Here is a 22,949-nt window from a genome sequence, read left to right as displayed (position 1 = left end):
ATATTCCAATGATGGGCTTCCTCAAAATGCCCTAGGTCTTCATGAGCAAGCAAGTTGGATGCATACCCACTTAGTTTCTTTTGTTGAGCTTTCATATACTTATAGCTCTAGTGCATCTGTTGCATGTCAATCCCTACTCACTCACATTTATATCTATTGATGGGCATCTCCATAGCCCGTTGATACGCCTAGTTGATGTGAGACTATCTTCTCCCTTTTGTCTTCTCCACAACCACCATTCTACTCCACATATAGTGCTATATCCATGGCTCACGCTCATGTATTGCGTGAAGATTGAAAAAGTTTGAGAATGTCAAAAGTATGAAACAATTGCTTGGCTTGTCATCAGGGTTGTGCTTGACTTAAATATTTTGTGTGGTGAAGATAGAGCATAGCCAGACTATATGATTTTGTGGGGATAACTTTCTTTTGACATGTTATTTTGAGAAGACATGATTGCTTTGTTAGTATGCTTGAAGTACTATTATTTTTATGTCAATACTAAAATTTGATTTTGAATCTTTCAAATCTGAATATTCATACCACAATTAAGAAGAATTACATTAAAATTATGCCAAGTAGCACTCCGCATCAAAAATTCTGTTTTTATCATTTACCTACTCAAGGACGAGCAGGAATTAAGCTTGGGGATGCTTGATACGTCTCCAACGTATCTATAATTTTTTATTGCTCCATGCTATATTATCTGCTGTTTTGGACATTATTGGGCTTTATTATCCACTTTTATATTATTTTTGGGACAAACCTATTAACCGGAGGCCCAACCCAGAATTTTTTTTTGCCTATTTTAGGGTTTCGAAGAAAAGGAATATCAAACGGAGTCCAAACGGAATGAAACCTTCGGGAACATGATTTTCTCACCGAACATGATCCAGGAGACTTGGACCCTACATCAAGAAACAAAGGAGGAGGCCACGAGGTAGGGGGCGTGCCTACCCCCCAGGCGCGCCCTCCACCCTCGTGGGCCCCCTGTTGCTCCACCGACGTACTCCTTCCTCCTATATATACATACGTACCCCCAAACGATCAGATACGGAGCCAAAACCCTAATTCCACCGTCGTAACTTCCTGTATCCACGAGATCCCATCTTGGGGCCTGTTCCGGAGCTCCGCCGGAGGGGGTATCCATCACGGAGGGCTTCTATATCAACACCATAGCCTCTCCGATGAAGTGTAAGCAGTTTACCTCAGACCTTCGGGTCCATAGTTATTAGCTAGATGGCTTCTTCTCTATTTTTGGATCTCAATACAAAGTTCTCCCCCTCTCTTATGGAGATCTATTCGATGTAATCTTCTTTTTGTGGTGTGTTTGTTGAGACTGATGAATTGTGGGTTTATGATCAAAACTATCTATGAATAATATTTGAATCTTCTCTGAATTCTTTTATGTATGATTGGTTATCTTTGCAAGTCTCTTCGAATTATTAGTTTGGTTTGGACTACTAGATTGATCTTTCTTGCAATGGGAGAAGTGCTTAGCTTTGGGTTCAATCTTGCGGTGTCCTTTCCCAGTGACAGTAGGGGCAGCAAGGCACGTATTGTATTGTTGCCATCGAGGATAACAAGATGGTTTTTTTATCATATTGCATGAATTTATCCCTCTACATCATGTCATCTTGCTTAAGGCGTTACTCTATTTTCATGAACTTAATACTCTAGATGCATGCTGGATAGCGGTCGATGAGTGGAGTAATAGTAGTAGATGCAGATAGGAGTCGGTCTACTTGTCTCGGACGTGATGCCTATGTACATGATCATACCTACATACTCTCGTAACTATGCTCAATTCTGTCAATTGCTCAACAGTAATTTGTTCACCCACCGGAAAATACTTATGCCCTTGAGAGAAGCCACTAGTGAAACCTATGGCCCCCGGGTCTATCTTCATCATATTAATCTTACACTTAGTTATTTCCTTTGTTTTTTACTTTGCTTTTATTTTACTTTGCATCTTTATCACAAAAATACCAAAAATCTTATCTTATCATATCTATCAGATCTCACTCTCGTAAGTGACCGTGAAGGGATTGACAACCCCTTATTGTGTTGGTTGCGAGGAGTTATTTGTTTTGTGCAGGTACTAGGGACTTCCCGCGTGACCTCCTACTGGATTGATACCTTGGTTCTCAAAAACTGAGGGAAATACTTAAGCTACTTTGCTACATCATCCTTTCCTCTTCAAGGAAATCCAACGCAGTGCTCAAGAGGTAGCACGCCGCAACCAAAGCAAAGGAGGTGGCCCTTGCGATCATGAGCGTGGACTTGACCAAGATGAGCGAGAAGACAAGGAGCTAGTTCGAGGCCAGGCAGAAGGAGATGTTCGACGCCGACGGCCTAAACTAGGTTGTCCAATCGGCCGTGGCCGTTTTTTTAGGCTGGCATGGGTGTCGCCCGCCCACTGGGCCGCTGGCTGTGTGCCAGCGAGAAACACATTCATTTTGGAGGCAGGCTGTGTTGCTGACGAGGACGTGTAGGCCGCTGGCTCTGTTGCCGGCGTGACTAGGGCCGCTAGCATGAACTAGGTCGCTGGCCTAAACTAGGGCCGCTGGTGTTTGAAATGTTGTTCTCTTTTTAATATAGAGGCGGACAGGATGGGGCAAACGGATGCGTCCGTGCGCTGGGCGCACGACCACCGCATCGTAGGACTGGCCCGGACACGACCCCGTCGCCCTACCCAAAGGGACAAAATCTGGCCAAACCGGACATCCGTTTGGGATCGCACGGTGGAGTTGGCCTAAGTAAACATGTGAACTATACAGAAATGACAAGATGGTGATTTCCTAATAGTGAATAATACATGCATTGTTCATAGGGGTGAGTGTATGCGCGTATGTATGAGCGCTTGCGTCTGTACTGATGTTAAAAAATGACGATTTTTTCCATTTTTGTGTAACTCGGATGGTTATTTATTTCAGCATCACAAATTGCACATGTGTAATTACATACAAACAAACATGTTGAATTTTTTTAAAATGAAACTTCAAAATAGCATTTTTGACATTATTCAAAATATAGGGTTCACTGGAGCTCGCCCACCAAAGTGATTTTTTGGATACATGTTGATACACAATAAAATATTTTGAGATATGCTGCCTCTTGAGCACTGCGTTGGTTTTCCCTTGAAGAGGAAAGGGTGATGCAGCAAAGTAGCGTAAGTATTTCCCTTAGTTTTTGAGAACCAAGGTATCAATCCAGTAGGAGACTACACGCAAGTCACCTCGAACCTACACAAACAAATAAGAACCTCGCAACCAACGCGATAAAGGGTTTGTCAATCCTTTCACGGTCACTTACGAGGGTGAGATCTGATAGAGATAATAAGGTAAATATTCTTGGTATTTTTATGATATAGATTGAAAGTAAAGATTGCAAAGTAAAATAGATTGAAACTTATATGATAGAAGATAGACCCAGGGGGCATAGGTTTCACTAGTGGCTTCTCTCAAGATAGCATAAGTATTACGGTGGGTAAACAAATTACTGCCGAGCAATTGATAGAAAAGTGCATAGTTATGAGAATATCTAGGCATGATCATGTATATAGGCATCACATCCACGACAAGTAGACCGAAACGATTCTGCATCTACTACTATTACTCCACACATCGACCGCTATCCAACATGCATCTAGAGTATTAAGTTCATAAGAACAGAGTAACACATTAGGCAAGATGACATGATGTAGAGGGATAAACTCAAGCAATATGATATAAAATCCATCTTTTTATCCTCGATGGCAACAATACAATATGTGCCTTGCTGCCCCTGCTGTCACTGGGAAAGGACACCGCAAGATTGAACCCAAAGCTAAGCACTTCTCCCATTGCAAGAAATATCAATCTAGTAGGCCAAACCAAACTGATAATTCTAAGAGACTTGCAAAGATAACAAATCATACATAAAGGATTTCAAAGAAGAATCAAATATTGTTCATAGATAAACTTGATCATAAACCCACAATTCACCGGATCTCGACAAACACACCGCAAAAAGAATTACATCGAATAGATCTCCGAGAAGATCGAGGAAAACTTTGTATTGAGATCCAAAGAGAGAGAAGAAGCCATCTGGCTAATAACTATGGACCCAAAGGTCTGTGGTGAACTACTCACACATCATCAGAGAGACTATGGTGTTGATGTAGAAGCCCTCCGTGATCGATTCCCCCTCCGGCGGAGCTCCGGAAAAGGCCCCAAGATGGGATCTCTTGGGTACAGAAGGTTGCGGCGGTGGAAATAGGGTTTCATTATGCTCCTCGATGTTTCTGGCGTATATGGATATGTATATAGGAGGAAGAAGTAGGTCGGTGGAGCTACGACGGGCCCACGAGGGTGGGGGACGCGCCTCCCTGCCTCGTGGCCTCCTCGCTCCTTTCTTGACGTCTACTCCAAGTCCCCTGGATCACGTTTGTTCCAAAAATAACTCTCCGGAAGGTTTCATTCCGTTTGGATTCCGTTTGATATTCCTTTTCTTCGAAACACTGAAATAGGCAAAAAAACAGCAATTTGCACTGGGCCTTGGGTTAGTAGGTTAGTCCCAAAAATAATATAAAAGTGTATAATAAAGCCCATCAAACATCCAAAACAAATAATATAATAGCATGGAACAATAAAAAATTATAGATACGTTGGAGACGTATCAAGCATCCCCAAGCTTAATTCCTGCTCGTCCTCGAGTAGGTAAATGATAAAAATAGATTTTTTGATGAATTATGCTACCTAGCATAATTCTCAATTTAATTTTCTTTATTGTGGCATGAATCATTGTTGAGGAAATCGTTAACTGGTAGCTGTTCGGTCGGCTGGTGAGTAGGCGATTAATAGGCTAATCGGCAAGTTAATCGGCCATTTAATCAATTAGTCAGACGATTTATCGGGTAATCGGCTACTCGGGGACCCTATGAGTAGGGATTAATCGGCAAGTTAACTGGTTAATCGGATGAATTCTTGAACAGGGGCATGAATATTCAGATCCGAGAGATTCAAGACAAAAATTTAATATTGACATAAAAATAATAATACTTCAAGCATACTAACTAAGCAATCATGTCTACTCGAAATAACATGGCCAAAGAAAGTTCATCCCTACAAAATCATATAGTTTGGTCATGCTCCATTTTCGTCACTCAAGAATGCTCTCATCGTGCACAACCCCGATGACAAGCCAAGCAATTGTTTCATACTTTAGTAATCTCAAACTTTTTTCAATTTTCACTCAATACATGAGCGTGAGCCATGGATATAGCACTATGGGTGGAATAGAATATAATGATGGGGCTTATGTGGAGAAGACAAAAAAGGAGAAAGTCTCACATCGACGTGGCTAATCAACGGGCTAGGGAGATGCCCATCAATTGATGTCAATGCAAGGAGTAGGGATTGCCATGCAATGGATGCACTAGAGCTATAAATGTATGAAAGCTCAATAAAAGAAACTAAGTGGGTGTGGATCCAACTTGCTTGCTCATGAAGACCTAGGGCATTTGAGGAAGCCCATTTGGAATATACAAGCGAAGTTCTATAATGAAAAATTCCAACTAGTATAAGAAAGTGACAAAAACAAGAGACTCTCTATTATAAAGATCATGGTGCTACTTTGAAGCACAAGTGTGGAAAAAGGATAGTAGCATTGTCCCTTTTTATTTCTTTTTTGGGCCTTTCTTTTTTTTGGACTTTCCCTTTTTTATTTGGGACAATGCTCTATTAATGATGATCATCACACTACTATTTATTTACAACTCAATGATTACAACTCGATACTAGAACAACATATGACTGTGACACCCCCGATTTCACCGTACACTAACCATACACGCAAACATGTACGATCAAGATCAGGGACTCACGGGAAGATATCACAACACAACTCTACAAATAAAATAAGTCATACAAGCATCATATTACAAGCCAGGGGCCTCGAGGGCTCGAATACAAGAGCTCGATCATAGACGAGTCAGCGGAAGCAACAATATCTTAGTACAGACATAAGTTAAACAAGTTTGCCTTAAGAAGGCTAGCACAAAGTGGGATACATATCGAAAGATGCACAGGCCTCCTGCCTGGGATCCTCCTAAACTACTCCTGGTCGTCATCAGCGTCCTGCACGTAGTAGTAGGCACCTCCAATGTAGTAGGAGTCGTCGTCGACGGTGGCGTCTGGCTCCTGGACTCCATCGTCTGGTTGCAACAATCGGGTATAGAAAGGGGGAAAAGGGGGAGCAAAGCAACCATGAGTACTCATCCAAAGTAGTCGCAAGCAAGGAGCAACACTACTTATGTATGCATTGGTATCAATTGGAAAAGGGGTAGCATATGTGGATTGCACTGTGGAATGCCAGAATAAGAGGGGGATAGCTAGTCCTATCGAAGACTACGCTTCTGGCAACCTCCATCTTGCAGCATGTAGAAGAGATTAGATGGTAAGTTCACCAAGTATCATCGCATAGCATAATCCTACCCGGCGATCCTCCCCTCGTCGCCCTATGAGAGAGCGATCATCGGGTTGTATCTGGCACTTGGAAGGGCGTATTTTATTAAGTATCCGGTTCTAGTTGTCATAAGGTCAAGGTACAACTCCGGGTCGTCCTTTTACCGAGGGACACGGCTATTTCAATAGATAAACTTCCCTGCAGGGGTGCACCACATTTCCCAACACGCTTGATCCCCTTTGGCTGGACACACTTTCCTGGGTCATACCCAGCTTCGGAAGATCAACACATCGCAGCCCTACCTAGGCACAACAGAGAGGTCAGCACGCCGGTCTAAATCCCATGGCGCAAGGGTCTGGGCCAATCGCCCGTTGCACACCTGCATGTTGCGAACGCGACTCGCGAGCAGACCTAGCCTCCCTTATACAAGAGCAGGCATTCCAGTCCAACCCGGCGTGCGCCGCCCAGTCGCTGACGTCAAGAAGGCTTCGGCTGATACCATGACGTCGAGTGCCCATAACTGTTCCCGCGTAGTTGGTTAGTGCGTATAGGCCAGTGGCCAGACTCAGATCAAATACCAAGGTCTCGTTAAGCGTGTTATTTTGAAATAACCGCGGACGCCGACCGGGGCCAGGCCCACCTCTCTCCTAGGTGGTCTCAACCTACCATGTCGCTCCGCCACAAAGATCCACTCAAAGGGCCGTCGGGACAAACGTCCTTTCGGACCCAATCCGTGAATCACTCGCGGGTACTCTACGAGCCGACCCAACTTTAGTCACCACAAGTATCATATAATATGTATATAAGTATATACCCGTGATCACCTCCCGAGTGATCATGACCCGATAGTATAGCATTGGCAGACGGACAAGAATGTAGGGCCACTGATGATAAATTAGCATCCTATACTAAGCATTTAGGATTGCAGGTAAGGTATCAATAACTGTAGCAACAATGACAGGCTATGCATCAGGATAGGATTAACGGAAAGCAGTAACATGCTACACTACTCTAATGCAAGCAGTAGAGAGAAGAATAGGCGATAGGTGGTGATCAAGGGGGGGGGGCTTGCCTGGTTCTCTGGAAAGTAGGGGTCGTCAACAACGTAGTCGGTCAGGGCACCAGCAGCGGTGTCAGTCTCGTAGTCTCCCAGAGAGAAGAGGGGGAATAAACAATGAATACAATGCAAACAGATGCATATTGATGCATGACACGACAAGTAACGGTGCTAGGTGTTCCCAAACGTGGTATGAGGCGGTACCGGTGAAGGGAGGAAACAATCGGAAAATATCCCCGGTGTTTCGCGTTTTTGGACAGATGAATCGGAGGGGGGAAGTTGCATGTTCGCTATGCTAGGGATGTGTGGCAGACGTACGGGCTGCGTATCCGGATTCGTCTCGTCGTTCTGAGCAACTTTCATGTACAAAGTTTTTCCATCCGAGCTACAGTTTATTTTATATTGATTTTGAAAGATTTAAATCAAATTTTGGATTTATTTAATTATTTTAATTCAACATTATCCAGAACAGTGTATGCTGACGTCACCATTGACCTGGTCAACCTGACAGGTGGGTCCCACGTATCAGGGACTGTTTAGCTAATTAACAGTAGTTAATTAGGTTAAATAGTTATTAGGTTAATTAATTAATTAATTAATTCTTTTACTATTTATTTTGAATTCCTTTCTTTTATATTCCTTGTTTTACTTTTCTAACATTCTGGGGGGTGGGCCCCCTATGTCATAGAGCCAGCAGGCCTTAACGGGTGCTGGATGCACGGGTGCCGGGCAGTGGGTGCACGCCCAGGGGTGGGCTGACCCGTCAGGGAGCCGGAGCAGACTGAGGCGTGGGTGTGCGCCTGGGAGTGTCCAGGGAGCGGCGCGCGCGGCCGGGGTGCATCCGGGGCGCGGGAGGGAACTCAACGCGGCCGTGGGCGAAGTGGCAGAGTCGATGGTGTAGCGGGGAGGCGCGGCGCAGGCGGCCTCCGATTAGCAGCGAGGCGCGGCCAGCCGTCGGGGATGCGACGGGCGCGTCACACGCACAGCGCGGCCACGAAGGGGGAGGTCAGGGGCGGAGCGGCCCGTGCTAGCGCGCGGGGGCCAACGGGAGGCGGCGTCGGACAGAGAGGAGGGAGTGGAGGCCGTGGCCTCACCGGGGTCGTAGGGTTAGGGGCAACGGGGGGCGAGGAGGAGGGCGGAGAGGAAGTAGGTCAGCGAGGAGGAGGAGGCAGGCCGGCGTCGGGGATGGGCGAGCGTGGGGTGCGAGGTTGGGGCGCAGCGAGCGCAAGGGCGCTGCCCTCGATCCAGAATGTGGGGGGAGTGCGGGGGGGGGGTGCGGGTAGCAGTTAGGGTTCGGGACGTGGGGGGATAAGGGAGGCGGGGTGGGCCGGTCGTTTGTGGCCTGGTGGGCAGCTGGGCCACGGCCGAGCAGGGGGCTTTGTTTCTCTTTTTTATATTTTTTCCTGTTTTTATTTTTACTTTTCTGTTTTCTATTATAGTTTTAATAGCTTTTAGTTTAATAAAATTATAAGACCAGTTCCTAAATGGAGGTTGCAAATTAGCCCACCGTCACAAGATATGTTGGGTATTTAAAATATTTAGTTCGCATTTTTATAAATTTCAAAAGGGCATTTATAATAGGTTTAGCTGCTGTTTATTTATTTTTGTACATTTGAATACTTTACATAAGTGTGGTTTCTTCTCCATAATTACCTACACATTATTTGGCACAAACCGAACATTTTAGTTTTAATATTTGAAAACTTTTATTGTTTGCTTCATTTTGAATTTGAATTCGAACCGGTTTCGAACTAACGCGAGATTAGCAACAGTAATCAAGGTGACGTGGCATCATTAGCAGAGGTTCACCGTAGCTTAAATATCCGGGCGTCACAATTCTCCTCCACTACAAGAAATCTCGTCCCGAGAGTTAAGAGGGGGGTCTAAGGGGGAAAGGTTTGGTTACGAAATTCTAACAAATCTTCTCGGTCTTGGTTGCTCCTCTCGAAGTGGTTGATCCATTATATTGATCTCTTCATTTTTCTGCTTCAGGTCATCAAGATGAAGTCGGCATCCTTTCTTTGGGGGTTCCATCGTACTTACAAAAGAATAAGGGGGGTATTCCGGGAGAACGAACCTCTACAAGGTTGACTATCTGGTCGATAACATCGGGGAAGGTGGCGGAAAGTAACTCTCCAATTGAAACTGAAGAAAATATCAAGAGCAAGTAATGAGGTTTCATGGGAAGTTTCGAGCGGGCAGGCAACCGTTCGATGCCTAAAACAGGGCGTGAAAGGGGATCAAAGCAATCGAGAATAAGTATTGCGTCTGGTAATAGATTTGATGATCTCTTGGAAGGTGGCTCGTGAATTACATACGAGGCCACACGCGAGGAAGAACCTTGGGAACAGGGGGTGTAGGAGAGTTAAGTTTCGATCCTATGGAACTGTGGGTTATGGGCCCACCATGTGGGTTAAAAGTAGGAAGGGGCTAACATCTTGCACGGTCACAATAGCAAGGCATGTCAGAGGGTAGACTGTTAGTTATGTCGGCAACAACATCGATACCAAGGGCGAGGGACGAAGAGAACCATTTTCCTGCTCGTTGAACGAGGCGGACCATTAGGCAAAGTTCTCGTCCATCGGTGGCTACCGGAATGTCATCAACAAAAGTAACAGGATCTTACTAATAGAGTGGTACAACGAGTTGTTTACATAAGCAGGCAAATATTACTGCTTATATAATATAGATCACAAGAAGGTTTAAAGAAACCAATGGAAAGGAAAAGTGATTATCAGGTTTAAACAGAACAATGGAAAGGAAAATGTGTATACACACATATTTCAGGGGGGGCGGTATATCCTTCCCAAGGACAAGCGGAGCATGATACCCCATGAGAGGATAGAAAGTAGAAAACCATTTAAGTAAGGGAGGAGGAATCTCATGATATTACCCATACCACGGTGTTAGGATAAATGATAAAGAAAATTTTAGCAATGTGCTTCAAATGTTCTTATTGAAAATCGGAGTACCACACACATGCTTCGAGATAAGACAAGGTCTTCAAGCAAAGGTCAGACTCGGATACACAAAGGATTCATCAGGAACAACTTATAGAATAAGTCTTACAATTCCCTCATGGAAGAATGGTTAACCTTGCTAAAAAAGAAACTATAACCATAGGCCCTCCGGCCAGGTGTGCTAGGCATGACATCCCCTTACTAGGCCATATAAGGACCAATGTCATGACTCTTGGAAAATATTCCAACCATCATATCTGACCGAGATTCTGATCTGATTGGTGTCAGGATACCTCAGACTCAGGATGCCTGAAAGCAAAAGGTGCGACAAATTGACGAGAAGACAATATAAAATTCTCGGGAAATGAACTATGGAAGCGAGTTTCAAAACAAGAGTTCATCAGTAAACCAAGGAGAGGATGAGAAGGTGGCTGATGGACTCAGCAACAATTCATCGAGAATTTCAAAGGATGGATTTCCAAATTATGTGAACAAGGAGATAACATTTGTCAGGTCAAATGATATAATGAGATATGCTCGAGGAAAACATACCCAATTAACATCAGTTGAAAGGTGCACGCGAGATATGGGCTTATGTAGCATGACCGATGTTAGAATGGTGATTCGATAACCAATGGTCTAAGAATGAAATGTCGACCATTAACTTCATCGCAATAGGGTTACTAGAAATTCTGAATTCACACCTCATAGTTCAATGGTCGGTATTCCGGTTAGAAACAACACGAGACAAAGGTATGAACGAAGATGGCGAGAAGTATTACTGCATCAAGAATTTCCTAAGAGGTGGTGAAACTCTCACAACATTCTTGATATAGAAGACAGTAATACTACAAGGTAGAACATAACATAAGCTGGTTAGCTAGGAACTCAAGGTATATCACAAAACATGATCAAGTTTGTGTTGGAGGGAAGACAATAAGGTGGCCGATGATAACACAAATAATCGACGGCAAGGATGGTATTACTCATCAAGAATTCGATAGATATCTTGGAAGAGCTTAGAATGTTGATGATGATCACGATACATTTGTCGAGAGATTTCATGAAGATGTAATCGATGATCGATCAGCGACGGCATCAAGGGAATGGATGATGAAGTAGAAGGCTATTGGAACCATGGGTATGACACAAACTCGAAATCAAGCTTGCTGTTTAAGGCGAAATGATATGATGAGGAAGATCGACGTAAGGTTAGCTCAACATCGAAAATTGTGCTCTGGGAAGAAGGACCAGGTAGCACAGTTAAAATTTTGCACGATAATGACATAGTCGGCCAGACTAGGAATGGCTTGAAGGATTATTAAACTCGTAAGCAATCAAAATTACTTAGAGTTATAGAATCGGAGTTCGGAATCGATTCAACCGATTCACTTATCAGTGTCCTTGAGTGATTAATAACTCGGATCCCGGGGAAATCTGGAATCGGTGAGAAGAAATACTAGATCAAGACTCATAGGAAGCAACACAGTTCTTTGATATTCTTGAGGTACCGGAGGGTAATACTCGAAGGAAGATCAAAATAGAGGTTGCGGGGATGCCTTGATCTGCAGAAGACAAGTATTTTAACTTGTCCGGGAAATGGAATCAAGGAGAAAATATGGTCGGAACCACGATTGCAAAGAATCAAATTACAGATGCAAGATGAGCTTATACCAAGAGAACATTTGATTATAAGAGAAGCTTCCATGATAAGATCTACATCGTTTCTATGGGCATGAAGACAAAAGTTCAAGGTCGACTCCCATTTCTCCAATGCATAACCTCTCATTTACTTCTCGCTTTTGACAAAGTTGTAGTGTAGAAATTTTTATCTGGCGTAACACCAGTAGAGTATGACCCATAGAAATTTCCGGGTTCACACAAATTAGGGAAAGCATTAATTCAACCCATCTGGGCATCTTAGGAACATTTGCAAAAACTTCACTCAAGCTCGGAAGCAGAGCATGGTTGACAAATAAGAGAATGCAATTTACCAAAGGCAATATGTATCAGGGGAAGAGCGCACGAGATTTTGAATATGAAGGACATTGCCGGATAATAATCCAACAAAGGATTCAGCGGTCCTCAATGGATCTGATGTGAGTATCAGTACTTAATCAGAAGAAGAAGGAATGCAAAGAGGCATCAGATTATAGAAACATCTGAATAATTCGATGCTTAAATGCAAAGGAATTATGATTTCCAAATTAGAAGATCAGTAGCAAACACTCTAATCAAAAGACAAGTTGAATAGCCTTAGGGATACAATCGATGACAATTTGATTGGTCGAGAAACAACTCTTGGTTAAATGACGTCAGAGCCGGAAGGATGAATTCTAGGATCTGAATGAGGATTATGAGCATTCGCAACATATTGAATCAACAGACTCAAAATGATAATGACAAGGGATGCCATTAAGATTACGAGACATATGGGATTAACCATAGTGCAAGCAAGTGAGAATTTTAAGAGCAATGGGCTGCTCAGGAATTTGGAAGATCGAATAGCATTTCAAAGAATTTTGTGAAACACATGATCAACGGGGGATGAGCGGATACTTGATAAGTGCAAGAAATTATCCGTAGGGGTATTTCTGTGGCAAGGAACTACAAGGCAGTAGGCACAAGTATTCTCGGAAAAATAGAGAGAAATTCGGGGTATCTTGTAATAACAAGATCAACGGGGAATGATTGTGTGAATGGCAAGTGTATGTAGTTATCCATAAGGATATTACGGTGGTAGGGAATTGCAAAGACGATGAGCATATGGTCTCGGGAGAACATCAGAGAGTATTTTCGAAATCTTTTGGTGCAGCAGGCGATCATCTATTATAAGGGGCTCTCTGGGTGGAAGTGATCACGTGATCCTAATGTTAGAGTTAGTAATATCATTTAACCCGAATAGAAGAGAGATCAGAGTCCCAGAGTAAGGATCGATGAGTAAAAGATTCTAATACTACCCAAATGCCGACGTGGGCCCGTAAGACACACAACCATGTTAGTAAATTTTTTGCAATGTCTACACTCGACTTTGGCCAAGGAGTGTGGAAGGGGGATTCCTACAAGCAGTTGGCTCTGATACCAACTTGTGACACCCCCGATTTGACCGTACACTAATCATACACGCAAACATGTACGATCAAGATCAGGGACTCACGAGAAGATATCACAACACAACTCTACAAATAAAATAGGTCACAAGCATCATATTACAAGCCAGGGGCCTCGAGGGCTCGAATACAAGAGCTCGATCATAGACGAGTTAGCGGAAGCAACAATATCTGAGTACAGACATAAGTTAAACAAGTTTGCCTTAAGAAGGCTAGCACAAAGTGGGATACATATCGATAGAGGCGCAGGCCTCCTGCCTGGAATCCTCCTAAACTACTCCTGGTCGTCGTCAGCGGCCTGCACGTAGTAGTAGGCACCTGCAGTGTAGTAGGAGTCGTCGTCGACGGTGGCGTCTGGCTCCTGGACTCCATCGTCTGGTCGCAACAATCGGGTATAGAAAGGGGAAAAGGGGGAGCAAAGCAACCGTGAGTACTCATCGAAAGTACTCGCAAGCAAGGAGCTACACTACATATGTATGCAGTGGTATCAAATGGAAAAGGGATAGCATATCTGGACTGAACTGTAGACTGCCGGAATAAGAGGGGATAGCTAGTCCTATCGAAGACTACGCTTCTGGCAACCTCCATCTTGCAGCATGTAGAAGAGATTAGATGGTAAGTTCACCAAGTATCATCGCATAGCATAATCCTACCCGGCGATCCTCCCCTCGTCGCCCTATGAGAGAGCGATCATCGGGTTGTATCTGGCACTTGGAAGGGCGTATTTTATTAAGTATCCGGTTCTAGTTGTCATAAGGTCAAGGTACAACTCCGGGTCGTCCTTTTACCGAGGGACATGGCTATTTGAATAGATAAACTTCCCTGCAGGGGTGCACCACATTTCCCAACACGCTTGATCCCCTTTGGCTGGACACACTTTCCTGGGTCATACCCAGCTTCGGAAGATCAACACGTCGCAGCCCTACCTAGGCACAACAGAGAGGTCAGCACGCCGGTCTAAATCCCATGGCGCAAGGGTCTGGGCCAATCGCCCGTTGCACACCTGCATGTTGCGAACGCGACTCGCGAGCAGACCTAGCCTCCCTTATACAAGAGCAGGCATTCCAGTCCAACCCGGCGTGCGCCGCCCAGTCGCTGACGTCAAGAAGGCTTCGGCTGATACCACGACGTCGAGTGCCCATAACTGTTCCCGCGTAGTTGGTTAGTGCGTATAGGCCAGTGGCCAGACTCAGATCAAATACCAAGGTCTCGTTAAGCGTGTTATTTTGAAATAACCGCGGACGCCGACCGGGGCCAGGCCCACCTCTCTCCTAGGTGGTCTCAACCTACCATGTCGCTCCGCCACAAAGATCCACTCAAAGGGCCGTCGGGACAAACGTCCTTTCGGACCCAATCCGTGAATCACTCGCGGGTACTCTACGAGCCGACCCAACTTTAGTCACCACAAGTATCATATAATATGTATATAAGTATATACCCGTGATCACCTCCCGAGTGATCATGACCCGATAGTATAGCATTGGCAGACGGACAAGAATGTAGGGCCACTGATGATAAATTAGCATCCTATACTAAGCATTTAGGATTGCAGGTAAGGTATCAATAACTGTAGCAACAATGACAGGCTATGCATCAGGATAGGATTAACGGAAAGCAGTAACATGCTACACTACTCTAATGCAAGCAGTAGAGAGAAGAATAGGCGATAGGTGGTGATCAAGGGGGGGGGGGGCTTGCCTGGTTCTCTGGAAAGTAGGGGTCGTCAACAACGTAGTCGGTCAGGGCACCAGCAGCGGTGTCAGTCTCGTAGTCTCCCAGAGAGAAGAGGGGGAATAAACAATGAATACAATGCAAACAGATGCATATTGATGCATGACACGACAAGTAACGGTGCTAGGTGTTCCCAAACGTGGTATGAGGCGGTACCGGTGAAGGGAGGAAACAATCGGAAAATATCCCCGGTGTTTCGCGTTTTTGGACAGATGAATCGGAGGGGGAAAGTTGCATGTTCGCTATGCTAGGGATGTGTGGCAGACGTACGGGCTGCGTATCCGGATTCGTCTCGTCGTTCTGAGCAACTTTCATGTACAAAGTTTTTCCATCCGAGCTACAGTTTATTTTATATTGATTTTGAAAGATTTAAATCAAATTTTGGATTTATTTAATTATTTTAATTCAACATTATCCAGAACAGTGTATGCTGACGTCATCATGAGTAGGCACCTGCAGTGTAGTAGGAGTCGTCGTCGACGGTGGCGTCTGGCTCCTGGACTCCATCGTCTGGTCGCAACAATCGGGTATAGAAAGGGGAAAAGGGGGAGCAAAGCAACCGTGAGTACTCATCGAAAGTACTCGCAAGCAAGGAGCTACACTACATATGTATGCAGTGGTATCAAATGGAAAAGGGATAGCATATCTGGACTGAACTGTAGACTGCCGGAATAAGAGGGGATAGCTAGTCCTATCGAAGACTACGCTTCTGGCAACCTCCATCTTGCAGCATGTAGAAGAGAGTAGATGGTAAGTTCACCAAGTATCATCGCATAGCATAATCCTACCCGGCGATCCTCCCCTCGTAGCCCTGTGAGAGAGCAATCACCGGGTTGTATCTGACACTTGGAAGGATGTATTTTATTTAGTATCTGGTTCTAGTTGTCATAAGGTCAAGGTACAACTCCGGGTCGTCCTTTTACCGAGGGACAAGGCTATTCGAATAGATAAACTTCCCTGCAGGGGTGCACCACATTTCCCAACACGCTCGATCCCCTTTGGCCGTACACACTTTCCTGGGTCATACCCGGCCTCGGAAGATCAACACGTCGCAGCCCTACCTAGGCACAACAGAGAGGTCAGCATGCCGGTCTAAATCCTATGGCGCAGGGGTCTGGGCCCATCACCCAATGCACACCTGCATGTTGCGAACGCGGCCGGCGAGCAGACCTAGCCTCCCTTATACAAGAGCAGGTGTCGGTGTCAAAACCGGCGGATCTCGGGTAGGGGGTCCCGAACTGTGCGTCTAGGCCGGATGGTAACAAGAGGCAGGGGACACAATGTTTTACCCAAGTTCAGGCCCTCTTGATGGAGGTAAAACCCTACGTCCTGCTTGATTGATATTGATGATATGGGTAGTACAAGAGTAGATCTACCACGAGATCAAGGAGGCTAGACCCTAGAAGCTAGTCTATGGTATGATTGTTGTTCGTCCTACGGACTAAAACCCTCCGATTTATATAGACACCGGAGAGGGCTAGGGTTACACAGAGTCGGTTACAATGGTAGGAGATCTACATATCCGTATCGCCAAGCTTGCCTTCCACGCCAAGGAAAGTCCCTTCCGGACACATGACGAAGTCTTCAATCTTGTATCTTCATAGTCCAGGAGTCCGGCCGAAGGTATAGTCCGGCTATCCGGACACCCCCTAATCCAGGACTCCCTTAGTAGCCCCTGAACCAGGCTTCAATGACGACGAGTCCGGCACGCAGATTGTCTTCGGCATTGCAAGGCAGGTTCCTCCTCCAAGTACTTCATAGAAGATTTTGAACACAAAGGTAGTGTCCGGCTCTGCAAAATAAGTTTCCACATATTGCCATAGAGAGAATAATATTTACACAAATCTAATCTGCTGACGTATTCCGTAGCGTGACATCAAAACACGGCCAAGTCTTTATTCGAATCATTTTACTGTCCCACCTCAGTGCGTTTAGCGAGGCGATTCCCTTGGCACGTCTTTCCAAAGTAGAGATCGTGTCCCCTTATTCCGGGATTCTCATCAATACGGGCGTGGGTAACCCAACCGCGCCATTGATTACGGCGGTTGGGAGATAAGTGAGTTTTACCAGGCTCGTGGGGACACATAGTCGCGTCCGCCCATATAAGGGGATAAGGATCCACCTTTTCATCCACGGCTTCTTCCTCCTTTGCCTATCCATTATCGCGCACTCGAGCTCCAGCGCCCAAGTCCGCACACCCCACCTCAACCTTCTCCAGCCATGTCCGGAGCGGGAGGCAAGTGGATGGTCTCCTCCGTCACAGAGGGACACATCAAAAAACTGAGGAAGGCCGGATACTTGTTTAACGACATCGTGCACCGGCTTCCCGAAGAGGGGCAGCTCGTCCCCACCCCTAGGCCCCATGAGAGGGTGGTGTTCCTCCCCCATTTCCTCCGCGGACTGGGCTTCCCTCTCCACCTATTTGTCCGAGGGCTCATGTTCTACTATGGCTTGGATTTCCATGATCTGGCCACGAACTTTGTCCTCAACATCTTGGCGTTTATCGTCGTGTGCGAGGCCTTCCTCTGCATCCGCCCCCATTTCGGCCTATGGCTCAGACTCAATGTCAAGCCGAAGGTGGTGCGCGGCACCCAGGCGGAGTGCGGAGGCGCCATGGTGGGTAAGATGCCCAATGTCCTATGGCTCGAGGGCTCCTTCGTGGAGACCCTAAAGGGGTGGCAATCGGGGTGGTTTTACATCACCGAGCCGCGCGACCCTGAATGGGCCGCAGCCCCTGAATTCCGATCCGGACCCCCTACGCGACTCACCTCCTGGAAAGAGACGGGCCTGTCGTGGGGTAAAAAAGGAGAGCTGACCGGACTCCAAACATGTGTCCAAACCCTAGTGACAAGAAGCTCAAACTTGTCAACGTAGTCCAGGTTATGCTCATCCACCGGATCCTCCCGTGTCAACAACGGGCTTTCAACCTGTGGGAGTTCGACTCGGCGCAGCACCGAACTCTGAGCAGGCTCTTCGACACGACGTACAAAGATGCCTGGAAGGTGCTTTTCAAGGGCGCCAAGGCCCCCGCATCCACTACCGAGGATCGCGGATTCAGCACGCAGCGTCAGGCTAGTGCGGTAAGCTGTTTTTACCTTTTACAGGGTATTAGTTTTTCATAGTTTGACTCCATGCGGGATATAAGCTCCCTTACCTTTGACAGGATTGGCAGGAGACGTCCGAACAGATCAACTGTCCGGCTCCTTTGCCCGAAGGCCCAGCGGACGCTCGCTTGGCGAAGCTGCTGGTTCCGGCACCCTATGTGGTGCCGGAGAAGAAGGCCAAGAAGAGGGCCACGGGGACTCGAAAGAGTGCCCGGTGCCTTGCGGTGTCGGATTCATCATCCGACGACTCCAAGACGCACTCCTCCCGTGAAGACGAGGAGGAGGAAGAAGAGACCTCTCCCCCTCCAGCGGGGGGAGAGAAGAAAAGGAAGGCCGCCCCAACTGGGGAGGCCGAAGGGTCCAAGAAGGGGAAGACCCTTCCTCCGGACTGCTCCACCAACACCGACGACGGCGAAGAGGAGTGGCCGCACAGGGCCAATACCCTAGCGAGATTGTAAGTATTCGGACACCAGAGCAATTCATAGTGTTCCTTTCTTGCACAGCTCCTCCTTACGCCGAATATGACTGTGCAGTCCGCCCAAGGCCGGGCTCGACGAGTCGTCGAGCGGCTCCCTGGATTCGTCGGATGTGAATTCGCTTCCGACGGCTACCTCCCCCCACCCTACGGACGACGCCGAGGTGGCGTCCCAACAGGTTCCAAGCCAGGAGGAGGTGGTCCTGGAGGCGCCGCAAGGCGACCTCCAGGACTCCAGGCGTAAAGGGGATAGAACCCCCAAGGGCTCCAAGTCCGTCCTTGAGCCGGACACCGCGCCGGAACCTTCAACGGTTCCGGACTCCGGTAGGCAGCCTCCTTCCAAGAGGAGCAAGCTTACCGAGCCGGTGACCTCCGTCCAACCGGAGGTACCGGACAATTTGCTGGAGGTGCTTAACGGCGCCTCCATCGACAAGGAGCACCGCACTATTATGAGTGCGGTGATCCAGAAGGTTCAGTCCGCCAAGAGCGGACTGACTGAAGCCTGTGCCAGCCTTCTAATAGGCTTTGAGGTAAGTAAAGAATATGTAAAAATATTACCGCATAGACAGTAGCCCCTGATGCTCTGTTCGGCGTTCCGAAAGAAAAGCCGAATAGAGGATCTAATAACATTCGCAGGAGTCTAACATAATCAAGTCAATATGCGTATGCAGGCTTCGCTGCTGGCCTCCGCCGCATAGACTGCAGAGGTGGATACGTTGAAGCAAAACCTCGCGCGGTCCGAGAACGAGCTCGACCATGCCAAGAGGCAACTCGAGGAGAGGGGAGGTAAGTAATACCTTGCGCAAGTATATAGAGAAGATGTGGTTGCAAAAAATGACAGGATCAACGTGCTATTATAGGGGCCACGACCGAGGTGGCAACCCTTAAGAAAGCGCTATCCGAGGCCAAAAACAGAGCGGCCGCGGAGGGCATAGAGAGAAGGAAGCAGGAGGCGCAGGTGGAGGAGGTGCGGAAAGAGCTCCAGGATCTCGTGAAAAAACACGAGAGTTTGGAGCTTGACTCAAAGACGCAAGCGTCCGAGCTTGCGGCGGCCCTCGAAAGCGCGAAGTCTGCCAAGGCCGAAGCCCAGAAAGCCCTCCAAGAAATTGAAGCGATGAAGAAGATAGCGGAGGGTAAGGCATTCATTATGCAAATCAAGCACGTGAAAGTGAATTACTTATTACTTACCCGAGTCCGGAGCTCTCCAGGAGCGTTCGCTGATTTGCCCTGCAGTGCGTCTGATGCCGCCGCCTACTACCGAGCCGAGGAGGGGAGCTCGACGGAGAAGGTGTTCTGGTCTCAGTATGCTGAGGCCGGACACCTGGTGCCTTTGAGCGACCAGCTGAAGCAAATGGTCGAGCTCCACAAGGTGGCCGAATAGGCCATAAAGGGCCTCATAGTTCGGCTTTGGCCTGGAGAGGCTCTACCTGGTAGCTACTTCGGGCTGGTGAGGCGGCTGGTGGATGCCTGTCCACGGCTTGAAGTAATCAAGCGCTCTGTCTGCATCGAAGGTGCCCGTAGGGCGCTTTCCCGTGCTAAAGTGCACTGGGGCAAGATGGATGTGGAGAAGCTGGTGAAGGACGGGCCGCCGCCGGGCAAGGAGCATCGCGTCCCGGAAGCGTATTATGAAGGCGCCCTGAAGGGTGCCCGACTTATAGCGGATGAATGCTCCAAAGATGTAATTTTTGTGTAAACTCGCATTTGTGATCCTGTACGCTGAAAACTTATTCATATGCGCTAAGCAACGCTTTTGAATTTAAAATATTACCTTCTGTGCAGCCGTTTATCGAATTTGAGAGATGGCGAGCCGTCGGCTTCTGCCCCCATGCCACGAGTGCTGGGGTGTTCGGGATAAACATGAGCGCTCTTTTTCCCATTATGGGTCCTTCAAGGGAGGCGCTCAACACAACGAACAAGGCAATCGGACTATAATGCTTGAGCACCCTCACTTAGCCATAGAATTCTATAATTTTAAATTTCGGCGAAGCCCCTAGTGTTCGGAAGACCGAGTTCGGGGCGCTATCCATGCCTAGGCCGGACAAAGCCGACTCCTCGCTCTAAGCGCCATAAGTCTTTAGGGACTCGAAAACCTCTCAAACAACGACCAACTCTCGCCTCATCATGACGGTCAGTTTTAGCTTTCTCTACTGAGGTGCTTAGCCCAGCTCAACTGGGGCACAATCGCAGTAGTTCTCCTAGTGCTACCTTAGCCGATATAATGGAACGTAAGGTACCAAAACATAGGAGCCGGGCAAACCCAACTATTGACCCAAGACATGATTCGGAGCCGATGCATATAATGCTATAAGTTCGGGGTGCCGCACTTGTGAAAGTGTTCGGACTTCTCACACCGTATTGTGGGGTACTTAAGCCCTGGCGTATTGGCCGTACCAAAGTGTACGGGTGCAACATGTCATTAATGAGCATATATTCATAAAAAAGAGTAATGCAATAATAGACGGAAGCTATGCATTGTTTATTTAAAAAAGCTGCGATCAAAGCAGAACGATACAAATAGTGCAAAGCAAAAGATGGGACTATTTAACATGTCCTTTCCAGGGGCGAGCTGCGGAATGGTATGTGAAACAGGTATACTGCTCGTTCTAGAGACCACCTTAGAGTTCCATAGTGCGGCGTAGCTTTCTGCTTCCCTGGTTGTATCGTTTGTGCGGCAATTGTACTGCCGGACAAGCCTTCCGAAGAATGGAGTCCTGAAAATAAGAGAAAATTAAGAAATCGACAGCCCCTAGTGCGGTTTAAGCCGTGTTTAGGGCGTGTCGTGATGGTGCCCCTCCCCCTGTGCCCATGGTATTTCCAGAGCGTAGTTATGTACGCGCAACACTGGTTTCGTAAGTTCGCGAGGGCTGGGGTTGGGGCCGCATTGCTACGCTTGCTCGGAACATGCCAGGCGGTCTTGTTGTAGGTTACTCCGGGCGCGCTTGACGGTGTCCAAACGTTTAATGGCCGGACTGGAGAATTGCCTTGAGAGGCTGCTTTGTACTTCCGCTGCGATAGCCGCTGTATGCTCCTCCGTTCGGAGAGAGCGTTCGGTGTTTCCATTGACCGTGATGACTCCTCAAGGGCCTGGCATCTTGAGCTTGAGGTATGCGTAGTGCGGCACCGCACTGAACTTAGCAAATGCGGTTCGCCCGAGCAGTGTGTGATAGCCACTGTGGAACGAGACTATGTCGAAGATTAACTCCTCGCTTCGGAAATTATCCGGAGATCCGAAGACCACTTCAAGTGTAACTGAGCCTGTACAGTTGGCCTCTACACCTGGTATGACGCCTTTAAAGGTCGTTTTAGTGGGTTTAATCCTCGAGGGGTCGATGCCCATTTTCCGCACTGTATCCTGGTAAAGTAGGTTCAGGCTGCTGCCGCCGTCCATAAGGACTCTAGTGAGGTGAAATCCGTCAATAATTGGGTCTAGAACCAATGTGGCGAATCCGCCATGACGGATGCTAGTGGGGTGGTCCCTTCGATCAAAAGTGATCGGGCAGGAAGACCATGGGTTGAACTTTGGGGCGACTGGCTCCATCACGTATACGTCCCTTAGCGCACGCTTCCACTCCCTCTTGGGGCGTGGGTTGCGTATATCATGTTCACCGTCCGCACTTGTGGGGGAAAACATTTCTGTCCACTGTTGTTCGGCGGCCGGGGCTCCTCCTCGTCATCGCTATGCAGCCCCTTGTCTCTGCTTTCGGCATTTAACTTGCCTGCCTGCTTGAACACCCAACAATCCCTGTTGGTGTGATTGGCTGGTTTTTCGGGGGTGCCATGTATCTGGCATGAGCGGTCGAGTATTCGGTCCAAACTGGACGGGCCCGGAGTATTTCTTTTGAATGGCTTTTTCCGCTGACCGGGTTTAGAGCCTCTAAATCCGGCATTAACTGCCGTATCCTCAGCATTGTCGCCGTTAATGCGGCGCTTTTGCTTGTTGCGACGCGACCTGCCACTGTTGTCCTTGGTATCCGAATTACCAGGGCTCTTGGTCATGTTATTGCTGCGAGCTAGCCAGCTGTCTTCCCTCGCGCAAAAGCGGGTCATAAGTGTCGTGAGGGCTGC

Source organism: Triticum aestivum, chromosome 5A (genome assembly GCF_018294505.1).
Source record: "Triticum aestivum cultivar Chinese Spring chromosome 5A, IWGSC CS RefSeq v2.1, whole genome shotgun sequence".
Lineage (NCBI taxonomy): Eukaryota > Viridiplantae > Streptophyta > Magnoliopsida > Poales > Poaceae > Triticum > Triticum aestivum.
Note: the sequence above shows the minus strand (reverse complement) of the source record.